The sequence below is a fragment of the Dermacentor albipictus genome, chromosome 3 (assembly GCF_038994185.2).
Source record: "Dermacentor albipictus isolate Rhodes 1998 colony chromosome 3, USDA_Dalb.pri_finalv2, whole genome shotgun sequence".
Taxonomy (NCBI): Eukaryota; Metazoa; Arthropoda; class Arachnida; order Ixodida; family Ixodidae; genus Dermacentor; species Dermacentor albipictus.
This window is the reverse complement of record NC_091823.1, coordinates 164,119,373-164,134,405: the sequence shown is the minus strand read 5'-3', so window position 1 is coordinate 164,134,405 and position 15,033 is coordinate 164,119,373.

Genomic DNA, 15,033 nt, shown 5'->3' with positions numbered 1-15,033 from the left:
CAACTACGGCGGGTATGGCCCTCCCTATTTGTGTAGGTAGGCTATTCCATGCGAACTGTCCCGACCTGGCACACGACCACTTGAAATTTCTTTTTAAAAAACTGGAGGCCCTTCAATATAGGACAAATGTTAATTTCAAGAAATACTTAAAAAGTTTTTTTACTGGCGCAAGCACTAAGTGAGATTTTGTGTAACGCACCAAACTATGCATCATAAAAGGCATAGCCGAAAAATGGGTTTCATCAATAAAGGGGCCAAATTTTTAGGACTATAAAGCGAGGCCTTACAACAAAAACTGAACTGCTTATTAGCCACTTCTCAGTTTATTATGGGTCATTAAAGATGGAAAAAATGGCCTAATAAATTGATTTTCATAGAACTGGCTTACAGCAAGAGCTGCAAATTTATGTAATCTACGCATTTAGGACTTGTGCTGCATACAAAAACTGGTTTCAGGAAGATAAATTATGCAGCAGTGCACAGAGATGAGGATGAACTAGCAAAAAAAGTAAGTCCTTACTTACTATTGAGGCAGTCCTAGTAAATGTATGCCCAATACCATGTATGTGTACACTGTATTGTTTTTAAATTGCTAAAGCTTTATCCAAGCAGTTTTGTGTCAAGCAAGAAAAAACATTGTACAAGAGGTCTCCTACTAGTTTCAAAATTTGCATCGCGTTTCGTCTAATCCACATAGCCTTTTGACGGCTAAGGCAAAATGCATTGCCTTGAGCATTGCTGCACCGGTAGGAGAGAGTCTAAACTGCTTTGAAGTTAATTATTTCATAACTGAGTGCCTACAAGCCATTTCACTAAAAAAGTTGCCACTTAATTACATGTATTTACATTAATCTTTCTGTCGGCTTCCAGCCTGCTTGGCATCATCAAGAAGGCTGCCAACTCCCTAATGGACGTAGTCAGGACACGGTGGTGGCAGGACGCAGTGGCAGGAGCCGCCAAAGGGTTCGAACTCCCTAGTGGACGTAGTCAGGACATGGTGCTGGTAGGATGTAGTGGCGGGAGCCGCCAGAGTGTACCTGCAGCAAATTTGCACAAATGCTCTTAGTCCTACCATGTCACAATTTACAAGAAAAATTCAGTTGTCTGTGTAACATGGATACCAATACAAATAAATGTAAAGAGTTAGGTCCTGCAACACAACTAGAACATCGACAAAGAAATGGTACTTATGTTTATGAAAATCCAAGCAATGGAAAAAAAGAATGTGCATCCGATTTGCGCATGGAAGCTCAGTGGAAACCTTAGCTCATACCATCAAGTGATCTGCTAGTCAACTGCAACCCTCTTAAATGTCATTGTATATTTTTTACACGCACTATGCAAGCTGCATTAAAACAAGTTCAACATCTCTAAACATAAGTAAATCACGAAGCTAATTCAAATAATGAATTCCAGTGCTTGTTAATGCAACAAAGTGCTAGCTCTGAATGAAGCTGGCCAAACTGGGTAGCGCCTAATAACAATGTGGTTTCTCTCATCTTGTTTTTCTGGCTTTCGCTGTAGCAATAAAATACATAAGAAATTTCACATTCCTGACATTTCACCCTGCTAATTTTTATTCCATAATGCATAATACTTCAGCAAGAGCAATGATGCTGTCTTTTAATCGTAAATAGTGATAGAACAAGAAATATTACTGGAGCCAATGTTTTGACAAGAAACCTTATCTCCTTCTCTTTGTCGAAACATTGGCTCCAGCGATGCTCCTTGTTCTACGGCTCTTATCATTTCAAGTCTCTGTCTTCCTGTTAACCTCTGTACTTTCAATGTTGTATCAATTAAATTGTTATAACGGAGAATTAGTAAATGTAGCTGATGAAGAATTCGTGCTTGTTGGTATATAATGACAGAGTAACTGCGCAACATAGAGATACGGACAAAGGAGGCTTATGTGTGTCACCTCCTCCAGCCATGTCTCCTCGAACAATTACTCTATCTCAATGTAAAAGTATTACCTTTGCACAATAATGCTGCAATGAATAAATGCCAGGAAAATGGACACAAAAATTAGAACAAATAACATCATATGGCAATGAGGTATGCGAAAGTGCCTGCTATGATCTGTCACCCATAACGTGCTGGATAAAATGGTGTCTTCTTCTTGATGTTGCCATTTCTTGAGTACCAAAAATAAAGTATATTTCACAATTACAAAAATACACAGAACAACAGCAGTAACAGAAGAAATAATGCATTGTTTATTAAAAGAAAGTAAACTAATCTTTGATACACCACAGAAGAAATTTTCTTTATTAAATTAGTAGAAAAATACACCACACTTCCTTTGATTTAATGCGGTGATCATTTCTTGGCACAAGAAGAAAGGTATTTCTGCATGAAAAGAGTACAATAATCATAGCCTTCTACTTTTACAAAATAGGCTACAGCGACTAAGCCAACTACAGCTGTATATACTAAAAATTGTTATATGCACATTACAATAGCCAAGACAGGATAAACTTAGGTTCATATGCAGCTCACTGGGAGGTACAACTTTGCAATCAACTCATTTCTGCTTGCCAAATATCCGCGCTAACATAAGACTACAAATAAAAAGACCCTCTTTTTCATAAAACACCGGACTCAAAATAGAAAATCCAGTAGGAATACTACAAATGCGCTACATAACACAGCCAGGTTTTGTAAGCCTAGTATGATTTGCTATATAAAGGTTGCAGCAAATTAATGCTTTTAAATATTTACAACCGTGAAAATAAAGATTACATAAAAATAATAACATTATACATCGGCTTATATTGTGATCTAATGTGTTTCCGACTTGCAGCCAAATGTAAAATAAATTTTTTCTGTTTCAGTGCTTTTAAAGCGTTGTGTCTATTCGCTCGTGCATGCTGCCGCCTTACGGCTACGAAAATATCTGTGCTGCCACATAGCCTGACACTGCCATACAGCGTTGTAGCGTTTTTATTATTCGCGGTAATATACCTAAAGCGCTAGTAAATCTTCAGAACACACAAGCTGTTTTTTCGACAACCTGTCTTCGCCAACGAAAGTCACCCTGGTGCTAGTATTTATCTACACATGAAGTTACGCAGTACTTGATATTCTAAGGATTTTTTGATGCGACAGGCCACTCGTCATTGCAGTGGTTAAGAACGGTGTTTATCTATGGCAGTACAGCTTTGCTATAATTTCAGATGCTCTCCTGAGGCTTCCGTCTACCAGTAGTAATTTCGCATACATATGCGCACGCATGCCTATGAAACGTCTGTGAACTGCCAAGAGAAACGCGGCGCAAAATGTAGCCGTACCGGAAGGGCCAAGTACGCACCGTTTGTAAACTCGGAACAAAAGCTGATATGCTTACCTGAGAGGTTAAGAGAAACATGGCACAGGTCACTCTCCGCTGGTAGTCTTTTGTACACATCTGGTCGTCTCGGCGTTGCGATCTTCCATATCACAAGGAAAACACAGTGCAAACCGCAACACTTCGGGCGCTTGTGACGGTTCAGCGAGCTGCACTTACTCGACGACGGCAAAGACGAAATCGTCGACACGCCGCTGCTGGCGGCGGTCAATGTCGTCGCAATCACGCAGCACGGACAGAAGTTCCCACCGTAACTTGCCGCAACGCCTGGTTGCAGTCGCCCCTAAAGGTACGGACACACTAGCGGCAAAACGCGGGCGGCGCGCCGCCGGCGGCGCGCCGCGTGCCGCGGAGCCGGTTTGGTCTGCCGCGCAGAGGATGGGTCCAGGACCAATTTTCGGCAGCTTGCCGCGTGTCGCGAACCAATGAGAGACGTCCGGGCTTTCTCCTAAGCGCCACCTCTTGGCTACTGCCGAAGTTACTTCCAGCGGCGGCGGCGGAACCACGATCGACGACCGAGCGCTCCGAGCCAGCCGCGACTGCTTTATGTGCATCCACGTGCTCGTGTGCATCCACGGTGAAAAATGAATTTGAACAGGCAGAATATGATGGAGCAATTTCTAGAGACTGTTCGCTTGTTCCCCTTGCTATATGATAAAGCCCATCCGGATTATAAAGACTAGGACGCCAAAATGAACCGGTGGGTGATCATCGGCAAAACATTCGATCTGGCAGGTGAGTTGTTTTCATTCTTTATCTGAGCTTCCGCTGAATGTTCACGTCGGCAGGAATGTGCGGGGGTGAGCACACTTGTTTAGAGTGCTCTAGCGGTGTGCTGCGGAGCAAAACATTCGCTTGCCCCTCGACGTCTCGGTAGCGCCAGCAGGGGTGCACCCAAAACCTTCGTCTGCGTGCCTTTTGCGCGGGCCGCCGTCGCAACAGCAGAGAACACACAATGACCAAAACGCTCATCGTCGTCGGAACATCGTCGTCTGCATCTGCCATTGCAGGAATCAACGCGATCAGCGCGGTAGATGACGAAGGACGAGGAGCTGGCCTGCTCCGAGCAAGGAAAAAGCGCGCGACAACGGCGATGTCGCGCCGATGCTCGCGCAGTTCGAGACAAGGCGAGATCAGCGCTGTCACGTGACTTGGCGGCGGCCGCCGCGCACACAACCGATGTGGCCTCTCTGCCGCGCGGCGTTCTTGCCGCCTACGGCGTGCCGCGCGCGTTTTTACGCTAGTGTGTCCGTACCTTAACGCAGCGCTTTCAGAACCACTCCATAGCATAAAGAACCACCACCCGACGACAACTTACTCGTGCGAGATGCAACGCAACTGCAACTGCACGCAACTGCAGTTGCAACTGCACGCAACGCAACGCAACTGCAACTGGCGGCTTCGACTTTGGATCATTTGTATCCGCACAACTGAGCAAAACAGTTGCGCTAGTTTCGGTTTTCTTTTCTCGCGTTGAAATAAAAACTGTTTTGCTCACTGTTAATTTTACGTCACGTAAGTAATGTTCACGAATGAAACAGCCAATAATTTAACACGCCTCTTGAAATACCCGCTACGTTTTCTTTGCAGAAGCAAAATTACGTTTGAAATATCTATCGTTGGGCTGTCGGAGCGTGCTTGAAGTGGGAAGACGCGGCGTAATTGTGCTTAATTTGCTTAGCTATAACGGTGCGGCTGCCCTTGATTTCAGTCGAGTGCAATTTGCTCTCATGTAAGGTAGAACTATAAAGCCGCCGACGTTACTGAATAGTCTAGTGCACCTGAAGCTGCCAGAACTCCTGTATTTCTTCCACAATTTCTTGCGACTGCGTTCCGCTGTCACCAAATGCAAGCGTAGTCATTTGGAGATTTAGCAACACATTTTCCAGAAATATCGTTCACCGCTGTATCACGACGTGGAGAAGGAGCGTTGTTGGTCCTTAGTAAAATTTTCTTTTTGTTGCGAATTTTGCGATAGCAGTTATATGGACACAACCATGGAAAAATATCTGTCGGTGTTACCGTGAGCTTACGTATAAGGTCAAGTGCGATAAGATCTTATCCCGCGCCGTTGGCTGTGCGCGTTAAAGAAGTGTCCGAGGCAAGAGTCAAGTATGTATAGCAAGAGTCAAGTATGTATAGGAGGTCACGTGATAAAACGCGCGCAAGCCGGGAGAGGGAAGCGCTAGTTTAGGGCGCTTCTCCTCCTCTGGCCGTTGCTCTAGCCCAGTCTTGCGCCACCCTCGCTCTGTTTTGGAGATAATTTCCGATGGATGCAAAGCTGGGGGGCACTCAGATACCGCAATTTTTCGGAGATGCCTTGAATGAAGAGGCAGCAGAAGTGTTCGGTCCACTCTGTTCGAGCCCTTCACCACGCCAACGCTTTGACAGGGAGTGTTCGCGGTCATTGAGTGAGATCTATTGATGTTTGCACGTGCGCGCGTGACCCAGTGCTCGCTAATTTAAAGAATAAGTGAATGTTTACTGCAGTTTATTCAACCGATGAAACTACGAACCTTGGTTCGTGCAATAGTTCGTGCAGTGGTTCACGCAGCATTGGGGTGAAACTGCTATATTTTTGTTTTTATATTTCTAGGGGGTTCCAAAGCAGTGTTGCGTAGGCTAATATTTGTTTCTGGTGGTGGCACACAATGCACTGCGGTAGCCCAGTGGCTTTGGTGACGGGTCCAATCACAACCGCGGCAGTCGCATTCCAACGGGGTCAGAATGCGAAAACGTGCGTATACCGTGCATTCTGTACACGTTAAATAACCCGAGCTGCTGAAAATAAATCTTCAGCTTTCCATTACCGTGCGCCTCATAACAAGATCTGGATTTTGGAACTTAAGTCTTCAAAATTTAATTTTAAGTCGCGGAATTACATTTACAATTGGCACTGTTGAGTGCGCCTACTGAACTTGCTATCTTGTTGCTGTGCTCTCTTAATAGCCAATACTTTTTTTTAGATTTACTTATGGTCAGAATCCAGTGTGACAAATCCAGATCTTCCTTAGCATAGGAAACCAGCTATCGCTTAAGCGTGTGAGGTATCAAAAAACATGGTCAAGGAAAATCAATATATAGAGTTCACATATATATATTGTTACAAGCACGGGGAAAAGGGGTTTATTTAGGCGGGCGAGAGCAGGAACGGCAGGCTACGAACAACAGGAATGGCCGCTGCACAGTCTTCGTTTTTTTCTTTCCCCCTCTTCTTGATCCCCGTGTCCCTTTGACGCGCTTGGACGTAACATACCTCCCCTCGCAGACAAAGCCCCCTGGGCGAGTCAACTAGCTTGTCGTGGCGTGCATGATTTCAACCGTGCGACATGCGCGACTTGTGTCCTAGCAGAACGTCTACCAGTGTTCGTGAGGCGTGCGAGAGTATAGTCCACTTCGCTGACTGTCGATGACGACATATGGTCCATCGTAGTTTGCCAGCAGCTTTTGACACAAACCGCGCTTCCTTGCGGGAGTCCAAAGCCAAACAAGATCACCAGGGTTATATGTAACTGGCCGATGTCGTGCGTCGTAGCGGGCTTTGGAGTTTTCTTGTGATGCCAAAGTCCGAAGACGCGCAAGTCTCCGAGCCTCTTCAGCGAGGCACAGCGTATCGGCGACCGTAGGATTGTCGTGGTGGTAAAAAGGGAGGACAGTGTCGAGCGTATACCGGGGCGGCCGAGCATATAGAAGGAAGAAGGGGCTGTAGCCGGTTGTCTCGTGCTTGGCGGTGTTGTATGCGTAAGTAATAAACGGTAGAACTTCATCCCAATTCTTGTGATCGGACGCAACATACATAGAAAGCATATTTGTGATCGTTCGATTAGTGCGCTCAGTGAGGCCGTTCGTTTGCGGATGATATGGCGTCGAGTGCCTGAGGTGCGAGTTACACAAACGCACAAGCTCTTCCACTATATCCGCCGTGAATTGACGTCCTCGGTCGCTTATGATAACACCAGGTGGTCCATGTCGTAGAACAATAGCGTGAAGTAAGAAAAGCGACACTTCGGTGGCAGTTGCTGATGGTATAGCCGCCGTCTCGCAATAGCGTGTGAAATAGTCGGCGCAGACAATTATCCAGCGGTTGCCCTTAGATGACTTTGGAAAAGGGCCTAACAGATCAATTCCAACTTGCCGAAAGGGTGAGCTGGAAGGCGGCACAGGTTGAAGGAGACCAGATGGGGCAGTGGTTGGGCGTTTCCGACGTTGGCACTGTATGCAGCTGGCGACATAAAACTCAACCGAATGTCGCATCCGGGGCCAGTAAAAGCGTTCTTGAATGCGATAAAGTGTGCGCACGGTGCCTAAGTGCCCGGAGGTAGGGTCATCGTGCATAGCCTGAAGGATGGCTGGCCGGAGACGCTCCGGCACCACTAGAAGGAAGCGTGCACCCGTGCTTGAGTAGTTCCTTTTGTACAGGAGCCCGTCACGTACACAGTAGCTGCTTGTTGCACTTGAGTGGGCAGAAGTAAAGAGTGGCTCCAGTTTAGTGTCTGTCCGTTGTTCTGTCTTGAACGCATCGATATCTGGAAAAGCGGGTGTCACAGAAGCGACGAGATGATCAAAATCGTCTGCGTCGCAGTCCGTTGGGGCAAGCGGCATACGGGAAAGGCAGTCTGCGTCAGCGTGTTTTCGGCCACTCTTGTAGGAAACAGTGAAGTTATATTCCTGCAACCTCAAAGCCCAGCGCGCAAGGCGACCACAAGGGTCGCGAAGGTTCACGAGCCAGCACAGGGAATGGTGGTCTGTGACGACTTGGAATGGGCGTCCGTACAAGTACGAGCGAAATCGCTGAACCGCAAAGAAAACAGCGAGGCATTCTTGCTCTGTCACCGTGTAATTCCGTTCAGGTTTGCTTAATGATCGGCTTGCATAAGCAATCACGTGCTGACGGTCATCATAGCGTTGGACCAATACGGCACCTAGACCAACGCCACTAGCATCTGTGTGGATTTCTGTCGGCGCAGTAGGATTGAAGTGGCGAAGGATAGGTCGAGAGGTTAACAGAAACTTCAGCTGACGAAATGCAGAATCGCACTCGGGTGTCCACTCAAACCGTGCGTCTTTATGTAGCAGATTTGTCAGAGGATAAGCGACGTCAGCAAAACCAGGAATAAATCGGCGAAAGTAAGAGCAAAGACCCAGAAAACTACGAAGTTGCTTCACTGACTGCGGTGCACTGAATGCTTCGACAGCTGCCGTCTTGAGAGGATCAGGCCGGATACCGTCTTTGTCAACAAGATGACCCAGCACAAGGGTTTGACGGTCACCAAATTTACATTTCTTGGAGTTCACAACCAGGCCGGCGTTTTTGATGCAGTCGAGGACAATATCCAGGCGCGTATTGTGCTCATTGAATGTGCGCCCGAATATAACAACGTCGTCAAGATAGCACAAACAGATGTTCCATTTTAACCCACGCAGAATGGTGTCCATGAACCTTTCAAAGGTTGCTGGAGCGTTGCACAACCCAAATGGCATCACATTGAATTCGAATAATCCATCCGGGGTTATGAAGGCTGTTTTCTCTCTGTCTGTCGGGTGTATCGGGATTTGCCAATATCCTGAGCGCAGGTCCACTGAAGAAAAATAAGAGGCCGAATGAAGGCAATCAATTGCATCATCAATCCGGGGCAGCGGGTAGACATCCTTCTTAGTCACGGCGTTTAATCTTCGATAATCGACGCAAAATCTCCAGTTGCCGTCTTTCTTTCTGACGAGTATGACCGGAGCTGCCCAAGGACTCGAGGACTCTTGTATTATCCCATTTTTCATCATGTCACTCACTTGTTCCCCGATTATCTTGCGCTCGTTAGGCGACACGCGATAAGGCTTTTGCCTGATCGGGCGCGCAGATCCCGTATCGATAGTATGGCGCGTTCGTGACTCGGGAATCGAGAACGCTTTGTCCGGCTACGCAAAGTCAAACACTGACAGATGCTTAGAAAGCGTATCCACCAAGGTATACGGCGCTCCCTTGTGCTGAGCGACTTGTTTATCATAGACAGAAGCTTTTTGTCTGAGACTTGGCGAAGGTCAGCAGGTTCACACGGCGAGTCTGTTAGTACGGCTACGGACGAAGACGTGTATTCTGTAAAGTAGGCTAGTTTCAAGCCGTCTGGAAGCAGGACGGGTTCTGCCGAGCAGTTGGCCGTCCACAAGCCAGCACGCCCGTTGCCGATGGATACCACACAATGAGGGACAAAAACGTTCTTCTTCACAAGATTTAGATGCATTGGCTCTACGGAGGCATCGAAACTGTCTGGAACTTCACCGCGACATACAACCGGCACGCACACCGAGGTGGACGCAGGCACAACAGTATCTGCAGACACACAAAGTTCACCTTGACTACAAGTCTCCTCTAAGAGCCCGGACGAAACATGGCCATCGACGCAAACTTCCCCCGTGCGACAATCAACGGTCGCACCACACTGCCGCAAAAAGTCGATGCCCAAAATCACTTCGTGCGTCGATCGGGGAATAACTACAAACTCCGTCGCGAAAACTCCACCAGCCAGGGACACTTCAGCAGTGCACACACAAACAGGGCGCAACGACTCGCCGCTCACTCCACAAAACGTTGCAGCCTGGTCCCACGGAAATACAACTTTGCGCCCCAACCGACCTTTAAAACTGAGACTCATTACGGATACAGTTGCCCCGGTATCCACTAAAGCCATTGTAGGAACACCATCAACAAGTACATGCACTTTGTTCTTAATCATAGCAACTGCAGGGGGCATTTCTGTCGATAGCACGTGTCGAGCGACCTCACCCCCATCGGCCGCGCTAGCTAGTTTTCCGGTTGTGAAGGCGAGGCTGAGCGGCGCACTGGCGATGGAGATTGACGTAAACGCGGTGCACGAGAAGTTGGCGGTGGCGTCAAACTCCTGTCAGATGCCGGCGAGCGGCTCCGGAAGCTTCTCTGCCAGTAATCGTTGCCAGGAGGGACGCCAGCTGACCAAGAGGTGGTGCACGGCTGTTGAGTTGTCCTCGTAGGAGGTGTGGTCCTTGTTGAAGACCCCGATCGACGATTCCACGTTGTTGGGCGACGATTGCAATATCTCGCTATGTGGCCCGCGACACCGCATTGGAAACACACCGGCAGATGCCGCAAATTTCGATGTTCTTGCACGTAGTCACGCATGTTGCTGTCGACTGCATAGCCAGCAGGTGGGTCCCATTCATCATGGCTAGGCATCGGCCGCCCGGAGGCGTGCGTGCGGCGAGGGCGTTTGTCGTAGTCATGATCTTGATAGCTCAGGGTCCCTCTCGTTTGTGGAGTAGACCTATACTCGACGGTCGCTGAGTGAACCGTGGGTTGCCATGCGGTCGAAACGGCCGTGTTTCGCATCTCGTGTGGTAAGTACGCACCAGCGATGCCGGGTGTGCAACGGTACATCTCTTCCCGATGGAGCAACTCTTCGCGAACAATCTGCCGTATTGTTGATGGAAGGTCAACGCACGAACTCGGGTCTACACTTGCCACCGTTGTGACATTCGCCAGGCGACCAAACTTCGGTATTATCCGTCGCATCTTCAGCGTCTCAAAGGTCCTGCAATGGCGAATGACGTCAGACACGGAATCCAAGCTTTCTTTGCCGATCAAAAAATTGTAGACGTCTTCGGCTATCCCTTTCAACAAATGTCCAACTTTGTCCTCTTCAGACATTTGAGAGTTCACTATTTTGCACAGTTTCAGCACTTCTTCGATATAAGTCGTACAGGTCTCGCCGGGAATCTGAGCTCTTTGCGAAAGCGTCTGTTCGGCGCGTTTCTTTTTTGCGCTAGAGTCGCCAAAACACGCTCTGAGCTCCTCTACGAAAAGCTCCCATGAAGTGAGCGTGTCTTCGTGATTCTCATACCAGACGAGTGCTGTGTCGGTAAGGGAAAACACAACATTGGACAACTGCGCGGTCGAGTTCCAACCATTAGATCGGCTCACCCTTCGGTAGTTTGTGAGCCACTCGTCGACATCTTCTCCGGCTTTTCCTCCGAAAGTGAGTGGCACCCGGTAGTATTGCCACGGAACGCCAGGTGCTGGCCTTGAAGCCGCGTCAGAACCTTCGGGAATGTGGCAGGCGTATTCAGTCATGTCAGGTGATGGTGGCGGAAGTCCGGCAAGTCGACGGCTTCGGCGAAGTTGTAGCAGCGTAGGCTCCGTGGTTACGAGGTGTACCCCGCACCGTCCACCAATTTGTTACAAGCACGGGGAAAAGGGGTTTATTTAGGCGGGCGAGAGCAGGAACGGCAGGCTACGAACAACAGGAATGGCCGCTGCACAGTCTTCGTTTTTTTCTTTCCCCCTCTTCTTGATACCCGTGTCCCCTTGACGCGCTTGGACGTAACAATATATATATATATATATATATATATATATATATATATATATATATATATATATATATATATATATATATATATATATATATATATATATATATATATATATATATATAGAGAGAGAGAGAGAGAGAGAGAGAGAGAGAGAGAGAGAGAACATGACAAGGATGAAAGAATGATACACCGCATTACAACCAGGACAGGAACCCGAGGGCCTGCCCAAAACGAAGAGGTTATCTGGCATTTCTTCTCCTGCTGTAATATCTTTCTCTCGCCACACTCATCTGGAATATCAGAGGAATCGCGATCTTCCACGACGACTCTTCGGATGCTATTGAGAGTCAAACGACCCATGCACAAAAGTCTACTCGCTCAAAAGTGGGTCTTCGGAAGAAAAAACAGAGTCAAGTTGCCGTGACTCACTTTTTACTCTCTTTTTTCTTAGAGTGTAGGTAACATCAAGCCATGCTCATGCTTGACAGCAGCTTTGGGCTAATGTCCCATCGTGCTGATACCGCAGTGCGTCAAGCCGGGCTAGTGGCATGTTGCAGCAGAAGTCTTCAAGCGGCCCTTTGAGGAATTCACTTACATTCCTATTGCGGGTCAGATTGCTGTTAAAGAACACCTGGCCAGTGACTGTGCTGTCATATATTCCGCAGCAAACGTTAAAAAAACCACTGATATTGGTGGCGGGATCTTCCTAGCCAATGGGGATTTCGCTCACTCCAATGATGTGCGTTTTGGATATTTACTTGGCAATTTCGCGAAAAGTTGGCCTCATCAGTGCAGATAACCTTGGTGAGATTGTCAGAATCCTGCTCCTCCTGAATCAAAACCAAATTCACAAAGTCGAGTCTCTTTTGGAGATCCCTTGACTCTAGGCATTGATGAAACTGCAGATGATAGGGATGGCGTACAGCTGTTTTCAAAATCTTCCTGACAGTTGAGTTGGATACACCGAGCTTTGTGCTCACGCTGCGTGTGCTAGCGTGCAGATTAGCTGCCATGAAACACAACACTTTGGGCGAACCTCCTTATTTATGACTGGAGCTCTCTGTCTCTTTCTTGTGAAGCTGCCGGTTTGCTTCAGCCACTCGTAGGTGTTGAATATTGTCATCGGGTCCAGCTTCGAAGTATTCTTTCAGCCTGCCGTCCCTGTCCGCCTGCAGCTCAGGGCAAGGATCATGTCTGCTTTTTCCTCGTTGGAAAAAGGCATCTTCAAATTGCTGGTGCCTTAACAGCCGACACACGATAGCCTGTTTATCGCTGTCTGGAAGTACCACCTGCCACCATCACCGCGTCTGTCAGTCACTTTACGCAGCGCAAGCGATAATGGTTGCTAGCTTATATTGAACAGCCAACGCTTGCGTCGCTGCCCTGTCGCTTTTTGAGCAGCACCTTAGTGCGCGGAACGCTTGGAAGCCGTGCAATCACGACGTGCAAGCGGGCATTTCACGTTTTTTTTCAAATTTGTGGGCATCCGCAGTAACCTGAGAAACACTGATACTTAACAGATATAAAGACAGAAACTGTTTATTCTGACGTTTTTCAAACCACTCTATAACTTTCGCGTCGGAATTTTTTTTGCCTAGCTTCGTTGCTTCAGAAGTTGGTCAATTAATCTTGACTAATTATCCAATTCAACAAAATACAAAAAATAAACTGGCACTCTGCATACAAAAGTGTGCAACATCCACTTGGTCTCGTCGTCTTAGAGTGAATCGGCATATTTTTATTCTCTTGCTAAAATTAGCTGAAACACCCTGTGATCATCATTATCATGATCAGCATGGTTACGCCCACTGAAGGGCAAAGGCCTCTACTATACTTCTCCAACTACCCCGGTCATGTACTAATTGTGGTCATGTCCCTGCAAACTTCTTAATCTCATCCGCCCACCTAACTTTCTGCCGTCCCCTGCTACGCTTCACTTCCCTTCTAATCGAGTTCGTTACCCTTAATAACCATCGGTTATCTTCCCTTCTCATTACATGTCCTGCCCATGCCCCCATTTCTTTTTCTTGATTTCAACTAAGATTTCATTAGCTCGCGTTTGATCCCTTACACAATCAGCTTTTTTCTTATCCCATAATGTTACACCTGTCATTCTTCATTCCATAGCTCGTTGCGTCGTCCTCAATTTAAGTAGAACCCTTTTCGTAAGCCTCCACGTTTCTCCCCCTTCATGAGTACTGGTAAAACACAGCTGTTATACATTTTTCTCTTGAGGGATAATGGCAGCCTGCTGTTCATGATCTGAGAATGCCTGCCAAACGTACCCCAGCCCATTCATATTCTTCTGATTATTTCTGTCTCATGATCCGGATCCGCGGTCACTACCTGTCCTAAGTAGATGTATTCCCTTACCACTTCCAATGCCTCGATACCTATCGAAAGCTGCTGTTCTCTTCCGGGACTGTTAAACATTACTTTAGTTTTCTGCAGATTAATTTTAGGCCCACCCATTTGCTTTGCCTCTCCAGATCAGTGAGAATGCATTGTAATTGGTCCCCTGAGTTACTAAGCAAGGCAATATTGTTACGTAGGAAGACGCAGACGACAAGCTATGTACAAATATATTTACAAGGAAAAAACGCTGCGCTTGGCCAAGAGGCAACAGCCCGCGCTAGCTTCTAAATCGTCGTCGTCGTCTTCACACTGCTGGCCTTTCGTGATCGCACATATTGTGCCGTAGCACTACCCCCGGCTGCAAAAGCGCCGTCCCGGAGCGACTAAAGATCGGACTCGGAAGCAGTGTAGTAGGCCTTGAGCCTACTGACGTGTACGACATCACTAGATGCCACAGGAGAGGACGAGCTTGAGCCCACAGGAGCAATTTCGTAAGTCACAGGCGTCACCTGGCGCAGCACGCGGTAGGGCCCTGTGTATCGCGAAAGAAGCTTCTCTGAAAGTCCGACGTGACGAGAGGGCGACCACAGGAGCACGAGCGCACCAGGTGAAAACTGTACGTCGCGATGGCGGGCGTTGTACTGGCACTGCTGAGTGGTTTGTGAGGCCGTAAGTCGAGCACGGGCAAGCTGGCGGGCATGGTCGGCGAGGGCGATGGCGTCGCGCGCATACTCGCTTGTTGAGACCGCAGCAGGAGGAAGTGCCGTGTCTAGGGGCAAGGTAGGTTCGCGACCGTACAGCAGATAAAAGGGAGAAAATCTGGCGGTGTCGTGCCGGGAAGAATTGTACGCAAATGTTACGTAAGGAAGAGCAATGTCCCAGTCGTGGTGGTCCTTGGAAACATACTTGGCCAGCATATCGGTAAGAGTACGGTTTAGCAGCTCTGTCAGGCCATTGGTTTGAGGATGGTATGAAGTAGTCAGTTTGTG